The following is a 17,274-nucleotide window of genomic DNA, read 5'->3' on the forward strand; positions in this document are numbered from 1 at the left end:
ACAATGCATTAATAAAATGAGTAGTTTAATAAAGAAATAAAAAGTATAAAAACAACCACATGGAAATCTTGAAGCAGAATGATAAAATGACAGAATAGAAAATACAATACAGATCTTTAGCAGCATAGTCAATCATGCAGAAGAAAGAATCAGTGAACTCAAGGCAGGACATTTGAAATTAGCCAATTAGAGAAACAAAAAGAAAAAAAAAACGAGTAAAAAAGTGAAGAAAGCATAAGTGACCTATGAGACACCATTAAGTGAATAAATTATGAGTTTTGGGAATTCGAGAAGAGAGAGAAAGGGGCAGAAATCTTATTTAAAGCTACAAACTTCCCAAATTTTGGAAGAGATATGGATATTCAGATTCATAAAGCTTAACCCAAGCCAATCAAGCTCAACCTAAAGAATAATACCCCAAGACACAGTTTAATTAAATTGTCAAAAGTGAAAACCAGAAAAAGTTTGAAAGCATCAAGAGAAGAAATCATCGCACACAATGGAACCCCCATAAGTCTATCAGCGAACTTGTTAGCACAAATTTTACAGGCCAGAAGGGAGTGGGTTGATATATTCAAAGTGGCAAAAGACTCAAACTAACTGCCAAGAATAATATATCTGGCAAAACTGTCATTCAGAAATAAAGGTGAGTTAAAGATATTTCCAGATAAATAAGAGCTAAGGGATTTCATCACTACTAGATTTGACTTACAAAAATGATAGAGTTTTTTCATTGAAATGAAAGTTTGCTAAGTAACAACATGAAACACAAGAAAGTGGAAAATTTACTGGTAAAGGTAAATATATAGTTAAAATCAGAATATTCTGATGCTGTAATGATGATATGTAAGTCACTTTTAACTCTAGAATAAAAGTTAAAAGGCCAAAGTATTAAAAATGACTATAGTTCCAATAATTTTTAATAGATACACAATATAAAAAATGCAAAGTATGACATCAATAGCATAAAATATGTGAGGGAGAGGAAAAAGTGAAGCTTTAAGTGCAGTTGAATTCAAGGTGTTATCAGTTTTAAGTAGAATGTTATAACTATAAGATGTTTTATGTAAGGTCTATGCTAACTACAAAGAAAAAGAAACTCTGGTAGATACACAAAAGACAGAGGAAAGAAATGAAAGCATACCACCACAAAGTGTCAACAAATCACAAGGGAAGATAACAAGAGTGAAAGAAAGAAATAAAGACATTGCAAAACAATCAGAAAACAATTAAAAATGACAATAATAAATTATTTCTCTCAATAATTACATTAAATGTAAATAAATTAAATTCTTTAATCAGAAGACACAGAGTGACTACATGGATTAAAAAGCAAGCTCCAACAATATACTGCCTAGAAGCAACTCACTTTAGTCTTAAGGAGACAAATAGGATGATAGCAAAGGGATAGAAAAAAAAATATTTCATACAAAAAAAAAACCCAAGAGAGCAGAGGTACCTATTCTTGTATAATTCAAAATAGACTTTAAATCAAAAACTGTCATAAGAGACAAAGAAGGTCATTATATAATGATGAAGGCATCAATTTACTAAAAGGATACAATTGTAACTACATATACACCCAACATGAAAACACTTAAATATATCAGGAAAATATTAACATAACTAAAGGAAGAAATAGACAATAGTAAGAATACAATAATAGTAGCAGATGTCAACATCCCACTTTCAACAATGAATGGATCATACAGACAGAAAATCCATAAGGAAACGGCAGTGCTCACTTTGGCATCACATATATTAAAATTGAATGATACAGAGACTAGCATGGACCCTGCACAAAGATGACATGCAAACTCATGAAGCATTCCACATTTTTTTTGACCATCAGAGGAATGCAAATCAAAACTACAGTGAGATATTATCTCACCCCAGTTAAAATGGCTTATATCCAAAAGATAGGCAATAACAAATGCTGTCAAGAATGTGGAGAAAAGGGAACCGCTGTACATTGTTTGTGGGAAAGTAAATTACCACAACCACTATGAAGAATATTTCAGAGGTTCCTTAAAAAACTAAAAATAGAGATATCATACTATCCAGTCATCCCACTGCTGGGTATATACTCCAAGAAAGGAAATCAAGATATCAAAGAGATATCTGCACTCCCAAATTTGTTGTAGCTCTGTTCACAATAGCCAAGAATTGGAAGCAACCTAAGTGTCCATCAACAGATGGGTGGATAAGGAAAATGTGGTACTTATATACAATGGAGTACTATTCAGCCATAAAAAGAATGATATTCACTCATTTGCAACAACACAGATAGAACTAGAGGATATTATGTTAAATGAAACAAGCCAAGGACAGAAAAACATATTCTGCATGTTCTCACTTGTTTATGAGATCTAAAAATCAAAACAATTGAATCCATGAAGATAGATAATAGAAGGTTGATTACCAGAGGCTGAGAAGGGTAGTTGCAGGATGGTGTATATGTGGGAGGAGGGGATGGTTAATGGGTATGAAAGTTAAAATTAGTGAATAAGGCCTAGTATCATATAGCACAATAGGGTGACTATAGTTAATAATAATTTAATTGTATATTTTCAGATAACTAAAATATGCCAGGTGCAGTGGCTCACACCTGTATTCTCAGCACTTTGGGAGGCTGAGGCTGGCAGATCACTTGAGGTCAGGAGTTTGAGACCAGCCTGGCCAACATGGCAAAATCCCGTCTCTACTAAAAGTACAAAAATTAGCTGGGGTTGGTGGCACATGCCTGTAGTCCCAGCTGCTCGGGAGGCTGAAGCAGGCGGATCACTTGAACCCGGGAGGTGGAGGTTGCAGTGAGCTGAGATCACACCACTGCACTCCAGCTTAGGCAACAGAGTGAGACTGTCTCAAAAAATTAATTAATTAAATAACTCAAAGAGTATAATTGGATTGTTTGTAACACAAAGAATGCTTGAGGGGATGGATACCCCATCTTCCATGGTGTTAGTATTATGCAATGCATTAAGTGTGTATATAAAAACATTTCATTTACCCCATAAATATATACACCTACTATGTACTCATAAAAGTTAAAAAATCCAAATTATGATGAAAATAAAATATAAGGAAACAGCAGACTTGAATAACAATACAGGCTAAATGGGCCTAACAGACATACACAGAACATTCCATCTAACAGCAGCAGAGTACACATTTTTTTCAAGCACACATGAAAAAATTATCCAGGATAGAGATCATCTGTTGGGACACAAAACAAGTCTTAAAAAAGATAAGAAGATTAAAATCATATCAAGTATTTTTTTCTATCCACAATGGTATGAAACTAGAAATAAATACCAAAGAATCTTAGAACATTTACCAATATCTGGAAATTAAATAATACACTCTTGAACAACCAATGGGTCAAAGAAGAAATCAAAAGGGAAACAAAAATTATCTTGAGACAAATTAAGAGGGAACCACAACATATCAAAACTCACGAGAAATGTGCAAAAATAAAATACTAGCAAGCTGTCTTCAACAGCACATTAAAAAGATCAAATGCCACAATCAAATGGCATTCATTGCTAGGGTGTAAGGATGTTTCAATATATGCAAATTGATCAATGTGACAGCACATAAACAGAACAAATTATAAAAATCATATAATTATCTCAATAGATGCAGAATAAGTATTTGACAAAATTCAACATCTTTTTTTATGATAAAAAAATTAGGTATAGAAAGACTGTACTTCACATAAGAAAGGTCATATATGACAAGCCCTTAGCTAACATCATGGTCAATGGTGAAAACTGCAAAGCTTTTCCTCTAAGATCAGGAACAAGATAAGGATGCCCAGTCTCAGAACTTCTCTTCAACATAGTATTGGAAGTCTTAGCCAGAGCTAGCTTATAAAAGAAAAAAGTAATAAAAGTCATCCAAATCAGAAAGAAGCTAAATTATCTCTGTTTAAGATAACATAATTGTATATACAGAAAACCCTAAAAACTCTACCAAAGCCTGTTAGAATTGATAAACAAATTTAGTAAAGTAGCAGAATACAAAATCAACATACAAATATCAGTTGCATTTCTATACACTAACAACACACTATCCAAAAAAAGAAATTAAGAACATAATTCAATTTTCAGTAGAATTAAAAACAATAAGATACTTAGGAATAAGTTTAACCAAAGAAGTGAAATATATATAATATATATACTGAAAATATATACACTGAAAACTATGACATTGATGAAAGAAATTGAAGTCACAAATAAATGAAAAGATATCCTGCATTCATGGAGTGGGATAAGTAATGTTGTTAAAATGTGCATACTACTCAAAGCAACCCACAAATTCAATTCAATACAATACCTATAAAAATTCTGGTGAAGTTTTTCACAGAAATTGAAAAAAACAATTCTGAAATTCATATGGAATCACAAAAGGCCATGAATATCCAAAGTAGTCTTGAGAAAGAAGAGCAAAGCTGGAAGGCATCACACTACTTGATTTCAAAATCTACTACAAAGGCATAGTAATAAAACAGTATGGCACTGGCATGAAAATAGATACACAGAATAACGAATAAGCCCAGAAATTAACTCACACATATACAACATATATGTGAGTTATAATATATGTAATATAATTTTTGACAAGGGTGACAAGAATGCACAATGGGGAAAGGATAGTTTCTTCAATAAGTTGCATTGTGAAAACTGGATATCGACATGTAAAAGAGTGAAATTGGATCCTTATCTTACACCATATACAAAAATTTACTAGAAATGGATTAAAGACTTAAACATAAGACCTGAAACTGTAAAACTTCTAGAAGAAAACATGGGAAAATCTGTATGACATTGATCTTGGCAATGATTTTTTTTTTGAATATAACACCAAAAGCACAGGCAACAAACACACGGATACATAAATGGGAACACATCAAACTAAAAAGCTTCTACATAGCAAATGAAATAATAAAATGAAAAGGCAATCTACAGATTGGGAGAAAATATTTGCACACTATCTGACCTATTAACCTCTTATCTGTTAAGAGATTAACATCCAAAATGTATAAAGAACTCATACAAATGAATAACAAAAAAGGTGACCTAATTAAATTGCTGGCCAGGCACGATGGCTCACTCCTGTAATCCCAGCACTCTGGGAGGTGGGTGGATAACCTGAGGTCTGGAGTTGGAGACCAGCCTGACCTACATGGCAAAACCCTGTCTCTACTACAAATCCAAAATTAGCTGGGTGTGTTGGCAGGTGCCTGTAATCCCAGCTACTGGAGAGGCTGAGGCAGGAGAATTGCTTGAGCTCAGGAGGCAGAGGTTGCAGTGAGCCAAGATCGTGCCACTGCACTCCAGCCTGGGCAACAAGAGTGAAATGTCTCAATAATAATAATAATAATAATAATAATAATATGATAAAAAATCGCCAAAGGACCAGAATAGGTGTTTTTACAAGGAAGACATACAAATGACCAAGAAGTATGTGAAAAGTGACTCAATGTCACTAATCTTCAGGGAAATGCATATCTCAACCACAGCGAGATTTCACCTTACATTTGTTAGGATGTCTACTATCAAAAAAAAAAAAAAAAAAAAAGCAAGGAGTGCTGGTGAGGGTGTGGAGAAAAGGAGCCCTTGTACACTGTTGGTGGGAATGTAAATTAGTACAGCCATTATGGAAAACAGTATTCTTCAAAAAATTAAAATGAGAACTAATCACAGGATCCAAGAATCCTTCTTTTAAGTATACATCCAAAGAAAATAAAATCAGTATCTGAAAGAGATACATACCCTCCATGTTTATTGCAGCATTATTCATAATAGCTGAGTAATGGAAACAATTTAAGTGTTCATGAATGAATGAATGGATAAGGAAAATGTTGTATATACAGTGGAACACTATTCAGCCTTAAAAAGAAGTCCTGCCATTTTGACAATATGAATCAATTTCAAGGACATTATACTAAGTGAAATAAGCCAGATACAGAAAGACTACATGATCTTACTTAAATGTAGAATCTAAAACATTTGAACTAACAGAAGCAGAAAGTAGAATGGTGGTTACCAGAAGATGCAGGGTGAGGAAAATGGGGAGATGTTTATAGAATCCAAACTTTCAGTTATAAGATGTATAAACTTTGGGGACCTAATGTATAGCATGGGGACTGTATTATTTACTTGACATTTGCTAATAGAGCAGATCTTAAGTGTCTTTTTCACCCTTCATCCACAAGTGGCAACTATGTGTGTTGAAAGATGTATTATTTAATTTGATTGTGGTAATCATTGCATAGTGTATACATATATCAAGTGTATATCTTGAATATATGCAAATTTTATCAGTTATACCTCACCAAAGCCAGAACACAATAACGCTGTAGAAAAAAATAGAATTTTGCCAAAGAGAAAAGTGGTGTGTGGAGAAAGATGTGCAAAGGATACCAGGAAAGGAAGTGTAGAATGTTCAACACAAAGCATAGAGTGAACAGGACTATCAGGCAGTATGTGAGGTGTTTTGCTAATTAATATTCTGGATGCTTTTTCCTCTTTGAAGGCCATAATGATTTCAAACAGAAGATCATCATGACCATTGTGAAGCCATCTCTGACTTAGCCAGGCAGAGTTAGGGATGCCTTTTCCTGTCCTCACTGAATGTTCTACAAATCGTTTCTACAGCAACTATCTTACAGGGTTGTCTTTGTTTGTAACCAGAAGGCAGAGGAGCACATGGGAATTGATGTCAGACAGACAAGGGTTTAAATGCCCATTCCAGCATTTAGTAGCCTTTGTTTCCTTGGGCAAACCACTTAATCTGCAGAATTTACTCGTTGCCACATTGTAAAGTCAGAGTGAAGATTAAATGACTTAATTAATGCAGAGTGCTTGACACTTAGTAGGGCTTCAGTAAATAGGAGCTATTCTGGTTTGCAATCTCATCTCCCTAGCTGACTAAATTCCTTGGGGCAAGTACAGACTCATTGCATGTTAGTAGCCCACCTCTATCAAGTATCTGTCACAAAGGATGTGCTCAGTAGTATTTGTGGAATGACTCCATAAATCAGATTCAGAGTTTAGAAAGATCAATTTTGGCTTTGGTTAATAGATTTTAGGGATGTAAGTTTAGAAGTTAGTTTACCCAGCAAAAAAATAATCATACTTTATTTTAAGCAAAAAGACTAGTTTGTTAATTTTATGTGTCAACTTGGCTAAACTATGATGCCCAGATACTCTGTCAAATACAAGTCTAGATGTTGCTGTGAAGAAATTTTTTAGATGTGATTAACATTTAAATCAGTAGATATTGAATAAAGCAGATTATCCTTCATAATGTGGGTGGACCTCACCCCATTAGTTGAAGGTGTTAAGAGAGAAAGACTGAGGTCCCTCAAGGAAGAAGACAATCTGCCTCTAGACCACCTTCAGACTTGAGCTGCAACATCAAGTCTTCTTTGGGTCTCCAGCCCATCTACCTGCCCTGCATATTTTAGACTTGCTAGCCCATACAATCACATGAGCCAATTCCTTAAAATATTTCTATCTGTATATATGCACATCACCTATGTACATCCTACTTGTTCTGTTCCTCTGAAGAACTCTGGCTAATGTAGATACTATTATCCCATTTATAGATGAGGAAACTGAAGCTTTGGATCCCTTTCCTAATAAAGAGTAGAGCTTATGTCTCAAAATTATTTCTTTCTGATTTCAAATCTGGGTCATATCACTGATTTCTGTATGATGCTCCCTTCCCTCCTCCACTTATTTTTGGAAGAAAAAGAAAGAAGAGTGAAGCTAATAAAGGAACATTATGAAGGGAAGAGGCCGGCAAGACTCATTCTCTGGACTAGACTGAAGACAGACCAAAATCGGCAAGCAGCACTGAAGGCAGCTTCCAGTTGCCCTTGCTCCTCATCTGTGCGGGATGCTCCCACCAGTGCTGATATGGTTTGGTTATGTGTCCCCATCCAAATCTCATCTCAAATTGTAATCCCCACGTGTTGGGGGCAGACTTCCCTCTTGCTGTTCTCGTGATAGTGGGTGAGTTCTCATAAGATCTGGTTGTTTAAAAGTGCATGGCACTTCCTCCTTCGTCCTCTCTCTCCAGCTCCACCATGGTAAGACATGGTTGCTTCACCTTGGCCTTCTACTGTGATTGAAAGTTTCCTGCAGCCTCCCAGTCATGCTTTCTGTTAAGCCTGCAGAACTGTGAGTCATTTAAACCTTTTTTATTCATAAATTACCCAGTCTCAGGTAGTTCTTTACAGCAGCGTGAAAACGGATTAATACAAGCACCATGACAGTTTACAAATGTCATGGCAATGCCTAGAAATTACTACCCATTTCCATGGTAACAACCAGAAGTTACCATACATTTTCCACCAATTTCTGAATATCCTGCCCCTTTATTTGCGTGTCATCAAACGTGTATTTAAATACAACTGCCAACCACCCATAGGCTGCTACTCTCAGCACACTGCCTATGGATTAGCCCTGCTCTGCAAGGAGCAGTCACAGAGCTGTAACACTGCCACTTCAATAAAGCTGCTTTCTTCCACCACCTGCTCACTGTTGAATTATTTCCTAAACAAAGCCAAGAACTTGCCTTGCATTGTTAGTAGAGAAGGGGAAAGAATCATGAGGTAAAAGAAAAAGGATAGGGAGTATAGACAGCCTTAAAATGAGCAACCTCAGTTTCATAAGATGTCAAAGTCATCTGCCTGGCTTTCTAGGGTAACTGCAATTTGACATGTCCATTGCTATAGAACCACACTACATAGAAATCCATAGGTCCTCTTTAATCCTATCAGACATATCTCCTTCCAGCCCACATTCTAGTTTTTCCCCATTATAGCACCTTGCTTATTTTCTTTATATTGTTTATAATGACTTCTTATGATCTTACTTAATTATTTAGTTTATTTGTTTTATTGTCTTCCTCCCCACCAAAATGTACATTCCATGAAGGCAGGAATCTTTTCTATTTTCACCCACTGCTTATCTTCAGCATCTAGCACATTGCAGAAGCTGAATGAATGAATGAATGCTATGTTCATCCTTATTTTCCTATCTTCAACCCCTGTTTTTTTCCTTCCCTTCCTAATCTTACCCATTCTTCAAAACCCACCCTAAGCTCCCATATCGCTGAAAGCCTTCCTTGATTATGCTCTGTACCAGCCACACCTGCCTTCTTTTGGTGCCTGCAGCATACATTGCTCTTCATGATTCTGAGCTTTTATTAACACTCTTCCCTTTACCTAGAATGCTCTCCAGCTTCTGTCCTCTCCTTGTTAATCTGAATCAACTTGAACATCCCTTCTTTTCCAGGAACCTTTTCCTGACTTTTAATATTAAGTTAATGGCCCCGGTTACACACTGTAGTAGATAGCTTCCCATCCCTTTCTATGTCTCCCTGATCCTTTCTTCTTCACAATAGCTGATACACTTAAAATAACTTTCTATTACTCATCACTTTGAAATAACTTGTTCATTGTACACCTCACCCACTATATTTTAAATTCTATAAAGTAGTTCAGTTTCTTTTCTTTTGCTGCTATATCTACAGTAACAATTCTCAGTGCTTGAAACAAAGATGACTTAAAGAAATATCTATTGGTTGAATAACTGGAAAATGTTCATTGATGTGACCATTACAGAACTCTAAGAACTGCTATGTGCATGGTGATTCAAAGTAAAAATAGCTATCAATTATTAAGCGGTTTCCCTGTACCAGGCACTTTCTACATGTTTTTGTGTCCCAATTTATTTTATTATCACAAATATTGTTGTCATCCTTATCTCACAAAGGGGGAAACTGAGGGACAAGAAGTTGTGGAGCTTACGTTGTATAGATGGTGAATGGCAGAGACAGGATTCCAGCATAGGCATCCGCTCCAGACCTTAACTGTAACCCCATGCACTAGTGCTTACAATCTTGCTGGGAGGCAGGCAAGAGATTAAGGAGATAATTTACAGTCTGAAGACTCATTATCTTAGTTCATATATTCGCTCAACAAATATTTGTTAAATGCCAAGTTTTGTGTTAAGCACCAGAGATACAGCGGTAAAACAATCTGATATGGTCCCTACCCACACCAGTATACTTCATTACCACTTGCTGTGGTTCTCATTGGCTCACATTAGAACCACCTGGGGAGCTCTAATTGACTTTATTTAATTAGCTGGCCTGGAGCCTAAGTCCCTATGTTTTATAAACTTTGTGATGGATTCTAATATGCAGCCTGTGCTGAGAACCACCTCTTTAGTACTTTGTGCCAAACAAAACCAATATCATAATCATCCGGGAAAGTTTTTAAAATCCAGAATCCTGTCCTGCCCCTACCTCCTCCTACTTTCCTGACCAAATGACCCCATAGCCACTGAGATTAGGACCCAGGAATCTGTATTTTTAAAAGCTCCCTTTGTGATTCTGGTGCAGCTGGCCAGCAGACCCACATTTCAGGAATATTAGAACAGTTGCCAACATATAAAACAAAGGTTTTTAGAAGAAAGAGCTTACAAAGGGCTATGGTGGTCAGGGCTGTATTTATAAACCATATCACTTGAACATGTCTTGAAGGGAAGGTAGGATTTAGGTATGTGGAAAGAAATAGAAGCTTTCACTCGCGGTAAATATCACACATAGAACTATCATATGGTGTTTTATTTTAAACGTTTATTTTATAGCCTTTCTACTCAAAGTATTATCTGAGGACCAGTAGCATCTGCTTTGAATTCTACCCCAGAAACTGCATTTTTAACAAGATACCCAGGTGATTTGTATGTATATTAAAATTTGAGAATCACAGTTCTCTATGTCAGCGTTGGTCTTTCCCACTCAAACAATAAGCTGTATGGTCCTTGAGGGCTGGAGCATGACTTATTAGAAGATTTATAGAAATAGTATCCTGTGAAGTACATTATTATTATATCCATTTTTAAGGAATGGAAACTGAGGCTTACAGAAGTCAAATGATACTTGTTGCTTCCTGGTGCTCTTTCTACTATAACCTATGGATTTTTCTTCTTCTTCGCTATTCTCCCTAACATCCACCATTATGATAAACATAAGATTTCAGGTTCAGAAAATTCCTGAAAATCATAGATTCTTGAAATAAGTTGGAAGTAACCTTAGAAGTAATATTGCCATACCTTGTCACTTAAAATTGAAGACATTATGGACTAGAAGTTTAAGGACCCTGCTTGAGCTCACAGAGCTAGTTTGTGAATGATACAATGAAACTAGTGTTCATATCTCTGACTCTGCACCTTGGTGCCTACCATCTCATTTTTACTCCTGCTGATGCTTCGTATTTCCCGTTAAAAAGGTAGTTTTTTAGAATAGCCTGTTTTTCAAACCCATTCTGACACAGAGTGAAATAAGCACGTTGGGTGGAAAACAGTTTTAAAATATACCTGGGTGGAAAATTACCTTCAATGAACTGTACTTAGAGTCACTGTATGGTTTCTAGTTATTCCACAAATGCAAAAAGAGAGGGGCCTCCCTTATATAAGTATGTCCTATTCTGAGCTTCCTTGTTAGCCCATCTGTTTGATGAGCTCAGCCACCTGGATTCTTTCTGGCCTTTTCACTTTTCATCAGAATGTCTTCCAGCCTTAAACATGTGGTGAGTCTTTGGCCTCTTGCTAGCATGTAGAAAATTGTGGTAACGACTATTTTTTTGGAGAACAGACAGTGCTCTCATTTGTGCTCACCTTTGAATCTGACCTGTCAGCATCACATGTGCATCAAAGAGGGTAAATTGCCTGTTATAACAAAGGCTGCTCCAGCTGGCTCTACAAAACCAAGTGTCAGACCCAGTCTTCAAAAATGTTAAAGGAATTGTCCTTCAAATCAGAGCCTGATTCTCAGCCTGTAAGAACTCTTTCATTCCAAATTTGTTTCTCCATCTTCCTTGCTTTTCCTTAATGCATTTTGAAAGCACGCGATCAACTTGAAAGGTCAAAGTGCTCAAATTCAAGACAGAAATGAGAGCTGTTGCTCTCTCATTTGCTTTGTACTTGTGAAATTTCCTATACAAGTCTCTTATTTGCTTTGGTGTTCCTCAACAGCCAGCAAAACTCTTTCTAGGTTTACAATGAGTAGTTTGACTCCCCACTGCTTCCCTTTAACCAAAAGTGGAAACAATTAATATTATTCTAATTGGATAAAATTTTTAAAAGGGGGAGAATATCTTTGTGAGTAAACAAGGAAGAAGGTCATTACCACAATCAAGTCAGTACCCAGGATTGATTGATCTGCTAGCAGTGCCATTCAACTGCTTGATGCCTTTGGTATCAGTCTTTTTAGAATAAAACTCCATTTATCCAAGGAAGTCTCCTCTAGTTCTCCTATTCTTCTGTATAGAACACGGAGAGAAGTAGATTCTTGCATATATTACTGAATACCTAAAAATAGTGAAAATTAAAAAGGATGTTGAAACCCTAAGGATTAGGTCCACCATTTTGGTGGGTTTGCTGCTCAAGGGGAGGAAGGAAAATTCCTCTTAGCTGGCAAGTCCATAGAATACCAGTCTTCACAAATAAAAAAGATGGAGAAGGAGAAAAAGGAGAAAGAAAAGGAAAAAAAATAAAGAAGCAAAGCAGTGGGCAGAAGTGGGACGACGGTGGCTAGTCTCAGGGTACTAGAGGTCATTTATTCTAACTTAGAAGAATCCTCTGAGGCTCACTTGGCACATGTCAGTCTGACTGGACACTCAATCCAAATAGCTTGCTTATCTAGTTTCCCAGTCTTCAGGAGATTTAAAGCAACAAATGGGAGAGCATGAAAGAGGCTGTTAGAGGCAGGAACACTGACAGTAGCCAGAAAGGACACTGCCAACTCTAAAGGCAGAAAGTGGAAATCTGTGACATGCAGGCTGAGGAATTTAAAAAGCACAGAAGTTGAAACTCAGCCAGCATTAGAAGAAAGTACAATAACTAAGGTTCCCAATAATGACCCACAGTCTTCTATAAATATTGAATAATTTCTAGTACACTTTAAGACAGAGAAAATGTAATATCTTAAGAAATGTTTAAAAATGAAGTATTTTGAGGCATAATGAAAGCTTCTTTATTGATTTGGAGAAGTCACTGTCATTTTTTTTTATTATTATGCTTTAAGTTTTAGGGTACATGTGCACAATGTGCAGGTTAGTTACATATGTATACATGTGCCATGCTGGTGCGCTGCACCCACTAACTCGTCATCTAGCATTAGGTATATCTCCCAATGCTATCCCTCCCCACTCCCCCCACCCCACAACAGTCCCCAGAGTGTGATATTCCCCTTCGTGTGTCCATGTGAACTCATTGTTCAATTCCCACCTATGAGTGAGAATATGCGGTGTTTGGTTTTTTGTTCTTGCGATAGTTTGCTGAGAATGATGATTTCCAATTTCATCCATGTCCCTACAAAGGACATGAACTCATCGTTTTTTATGGCTGCATAGTATTCCATGGTGTATATGTGGCACATTTTCTTAATCCAGTCTATCATTGTTGGACATTTGGGTTGGTTCCAAGTCTTTGCTATCGTGAATAGTGCCGCAATAAACATACATGTGCATGTGTCTTTATAGCAGCATGATTTATAGTCCTTTGGGTATATACCCAGTAATGGGATGGCTGGGTCAAATGGTATCTCCAGTTCTAGATCCCTGAGGAATGGCCACACTGACTTCCACAATGGTTGAACTAGTTTACAGTCCCACCAACAGTGTAAAAGTGTTCCTATTTCTCCACATCCTCTCCAGCACCTGTTGTTTCCTGACTTTTGAATGATCGCCATTCTAACTGGTGTGAGATGGTATCTCATTGTGGTTTTGATTTGCATTTCTCTGATGGCCAGTGATGATGAGCATTTTTTCATGTGTTTTTTGGCTGCATAAATGTCTTCTTTTGAGAAGTGTCTGTTCATGTCGTTTGCCCACTTTTTGATGGGGTTGTTTGTTTTTTTCTTGTAAATTTGTTTGAGTTCATTGTAGATTCTGGATATTAGCCCTTTGTCAGATGAGTAGATTGCGAAAACTTTCTCCCATTTTGTAGGTTGCGTGTTCACTCTGATGGTAGTTTCTTTTGCTGTGCAGAAGCTCTTTAGTTTAACTAGATCCCATTTGTCAATTTTGGCTTTTGTTGCCATTGCTTTTGGTGTTTTAGACATGAAGTCCTTGCCCATGCCTATGTCCTGAATGGTAATGCCTAGGTTTTCTTCTAGGGTTGTTATGGTTTTAGGTCTAACGTTTAAGTCTTTAATCCATCTTGAATTGATTTTTGTATAAGGTGTAAGGAAGAGATCCAGTTTCAGCTTTCTACATATGGCTAGCCAGTTTTCCCAGCACCATTTATTAAATAGAGAATCCTTTCCCCATTGCTTGTTTTTGTCAGGTTTGTCAAAGATCAGATAGTTGTAGATATGTGGTGTTATTTCTGAGGGCTCTTTTCTGTTCCATTGATCTATATCTCTCTTTTGGTACCAGTACCATGCTGTTTTGGTTACTGTAGCCTTGTAGTATAGTTTGAAGTCAGGTAGTGTGGTGCCTCCAGCTTTGTTCTTTTGGCTTAGGATTGACTTGGCGATGCAGGCTCTTTTTTGGTTCCATATGAACTTTAAAGTAGTTTTTTCCAATTCTGTGAAGAAAGGCATTGGTAGCTTGATGGGGATGGCATTGAATCTGTAAATTACCTTGGGCAGTATGGCCATTTTCACGGTATTGATTCTTCCTACCCATGAGCATGGAATGTTCTTCCGTTTGTTTGTATCCTCTTTTATTTCCTTGAGCAGTGGTTTGTAGTTCTCCTTGAAGAGGTCCTTCACATCCCTTGTAAGTTGGATTCCTAGGTATTTTATTCTCTTTGAAGCAATTGTGACTGGGAGTTCACTCATGATTTGGCTCTCTGTTTGTCTGTTATTGGTGTATAAGAATGCTTGTGATTTTTGTACATTGATTTTGTATCCTGAGACTTTGCTGAAGTTGTGTATCAGCTTAAGGAGATTTTGGGCTGAGACAATGGGGTTTTCTAGATATACAATCATGTTATCTGCAAACAGGGACAATTTGACTTCCTCTTTTCCTAATTGAATACCCTTTATTTCCTTCTCCTGCCTAATTGCCCTGGCCAGAACTTCCAACACTATGTTGAATAGGAGTGGTGAGAGAGGGCATCACTGTCTTGTGCCAGTTTTCAAAGGAAATGCTTCCAGTTTTTGCCCATTCAGTATGATATTGGCTGTGGGTTTGTCATAGATAGCTCTTATTATTTTGAAATACGTCCCATCAATACCTAATTTATTGAGAGTTTATAGCATGAAGGGTTGTTGAATTTTGTCAAAGGCTTTTTCTGCATCTATTGAGATAATCATGTGGTTTTTGTCTTTGGCTCTGTTTATATGCTGGATTACATTTATTGATTTTCGTATATTGCACCAGCCTTGCATCCCAGGGATGAAGCCCACTTGATCATGGTGGATAAGCTTTTTGATGTGCTGCTGGATTTGTTTTGCCAGTATTTTATTGAGGATTTTTGCATCAATGTTCATCAAGGATATTGGTCTAAAATTCTCTTTTTTTGTTGTGTCTCTGCCTGGCTTTGGTATCAGAATGATGCTGGCCTCATAAAATGAGTTAGGGAGGATTCTCTCTTTTTCTATTGATTGGAATAGTTTCAGAAGGAATGGTACCAGTTCCTCCTTGTACCTCTGGTAGAATTCGGCTGTGAATCCATCTGGTCCTGGACTCTTTTTGGTTGGTAAGCTATTGATTATTGCCACAATTTCAGCTCCTGTTATTGGTCTATTCAGAGATTCAACTTCTTCCTGGTTTAGTCTTGGGAGGGTGTATGTGTCGAGGAATTTATCCATTTCTTCTAGATTTTCTAGTTTATTTGCGTAGAAGTGTTCGTAGTATTCTCTGATGGTAGTTTGTATTTCTGTGGGATTGGTGTTGATATCCCCTTTATCATTTTTTATTGCATCTATTTGATTCTTCTCTCTTTTTTTCTTTATTAGTCTTGCTAGTGGTCTATCAATTTTGTTGATCCTTTCAAAAAACCAGCTCCTTGATTCATTAATTTTTTGAAGGGTTTTTGTGTCTCTATTTCCTTCAGTTCTGCTCTGATTTTAGTTATTTCTTGCTTTTCTGCTAGCTTTTGAATGTGTTTGCTCTTGCTTTTCTAGTTCTTTTAATTGTGATGTTAGGGTGTCAATTTTGGATCTTTCCTGCTTTCTCTTGTGGGCATTTAGTGCTATGAATTTCCCTCTACACACTGCTTTGAATGCGTCCCAGAAGTTCTGGTATGTTGTGTCTTTGTTCTCGTTGGTTTCAAAGAACATCTTTATTTCTGCCTTCATTTCGTTATGTACCCAGTAGTCGTTCAGGAGCAGGTTGCTCAGTTTCCATGTAGTTGAGTGGTTTTGAGTGAGATTCTTAATCCTGAGTTCTAGTTTGATTGCACTGTGGTCTGAGAGATAGTTTGTTATAATTTCTGTTCATTTCCATTTGCTGAGGAGAGCTTTACTTCCCACTATGTGGTCAATTTTGGAATAGGTGTGGTGTGGTGCTGAAAAAAATGTATATTCTGTTGATGTGGGGTGGAGACTTCTGTAGATGTCTATTAGGTCTGCTTGGTGCAGAGCTGAGTTCAATTCCTGGGTATCCTTGTTGACTTTCTGTCTCATTGATCTGTCTAATATTGACAGTGGAGTGTTAAAGTCTTCCATTATTAATGTGTGGGAGTCTAAGTCTCTTTGTAGGTCACTCAGGACTTGCTTTATGAATCTGGGTGCTCCTGTATTGGGTGCATATATATTTAGGATAGTTAGCTCTTCTTGTTCAATTGATCCCTTTACCATTATGTAATGGCCTTTTTTGTCTCTTTTGATCTTTGTTGGTTTAAAGTCTGTTTTATCAGAGACTAGGATTGCAACCCCTGCCTTTTTTTGTTTAACATTTGCTTGGTAGATCTTCCTCCATCCTTTTATTTTGAGCCTGTGTGTGTCTCTGCAGGTGAGATGGGTTTCCTGAATACAGCACACTGATGGGTCTTGACTCTTTATCCAATTTGCCAGTCTGTGTCTTTTAATTGGAGCATTTAGTCCATTTACATTTAAAGTTAATATTGTTATGTGTGAATTTGATCCTGTCATTATGATGTTAGCTGGTTATTTTGCTCGTTAGTTGATGCAGTTTCTTCCTAGTCTCGATGGTCTTTACATTTTGGCATGATTTTGCAGTGGCTGGTACCGGTTGTTCCTTTCCCTATTTAGTGCTTCCTTCAGGAGCTCTTTTAGGGC

The 17,274-nt window shown here is 36.9% G+C and overlaps 1 non-coding gene across 1 annotated transcript; it reads left to right on the top strand.

Moving 5' to 3' along the window:
• Positions 1 to 1,737: 1,737 nt before the first annotated feature.
• LOC112204838 (U6 spliceosomal RNA) lies at positions 1,738 to 1,840 on the top strand. Its single transcript, XR_002938594.1, has one exon. It is a non-coding gene; the product is annotated as a U6 spliceosomal RNA (small nuclear RNA).
• The last annotated feature ends 15,434 nt before the right edge of the window (positions 1,841 to 17,274 follow it).

Source organism: Pan troglodytes, chromosome 9, assembly GCF_028858775.2.
Source record: "Pan troglodytes isolate AG18354 chromosome 9, NHGRI_mPanTro3-v2.0_pri, whole genome shotgun sequence".
In the NCBI taxonomy this organism is placed as follows: domain Eukaryota; kingdom Metazoa; phylum Chordata; class Mammalia; order Primates; family Hominidae; genus Pan; species Pan troglodytes.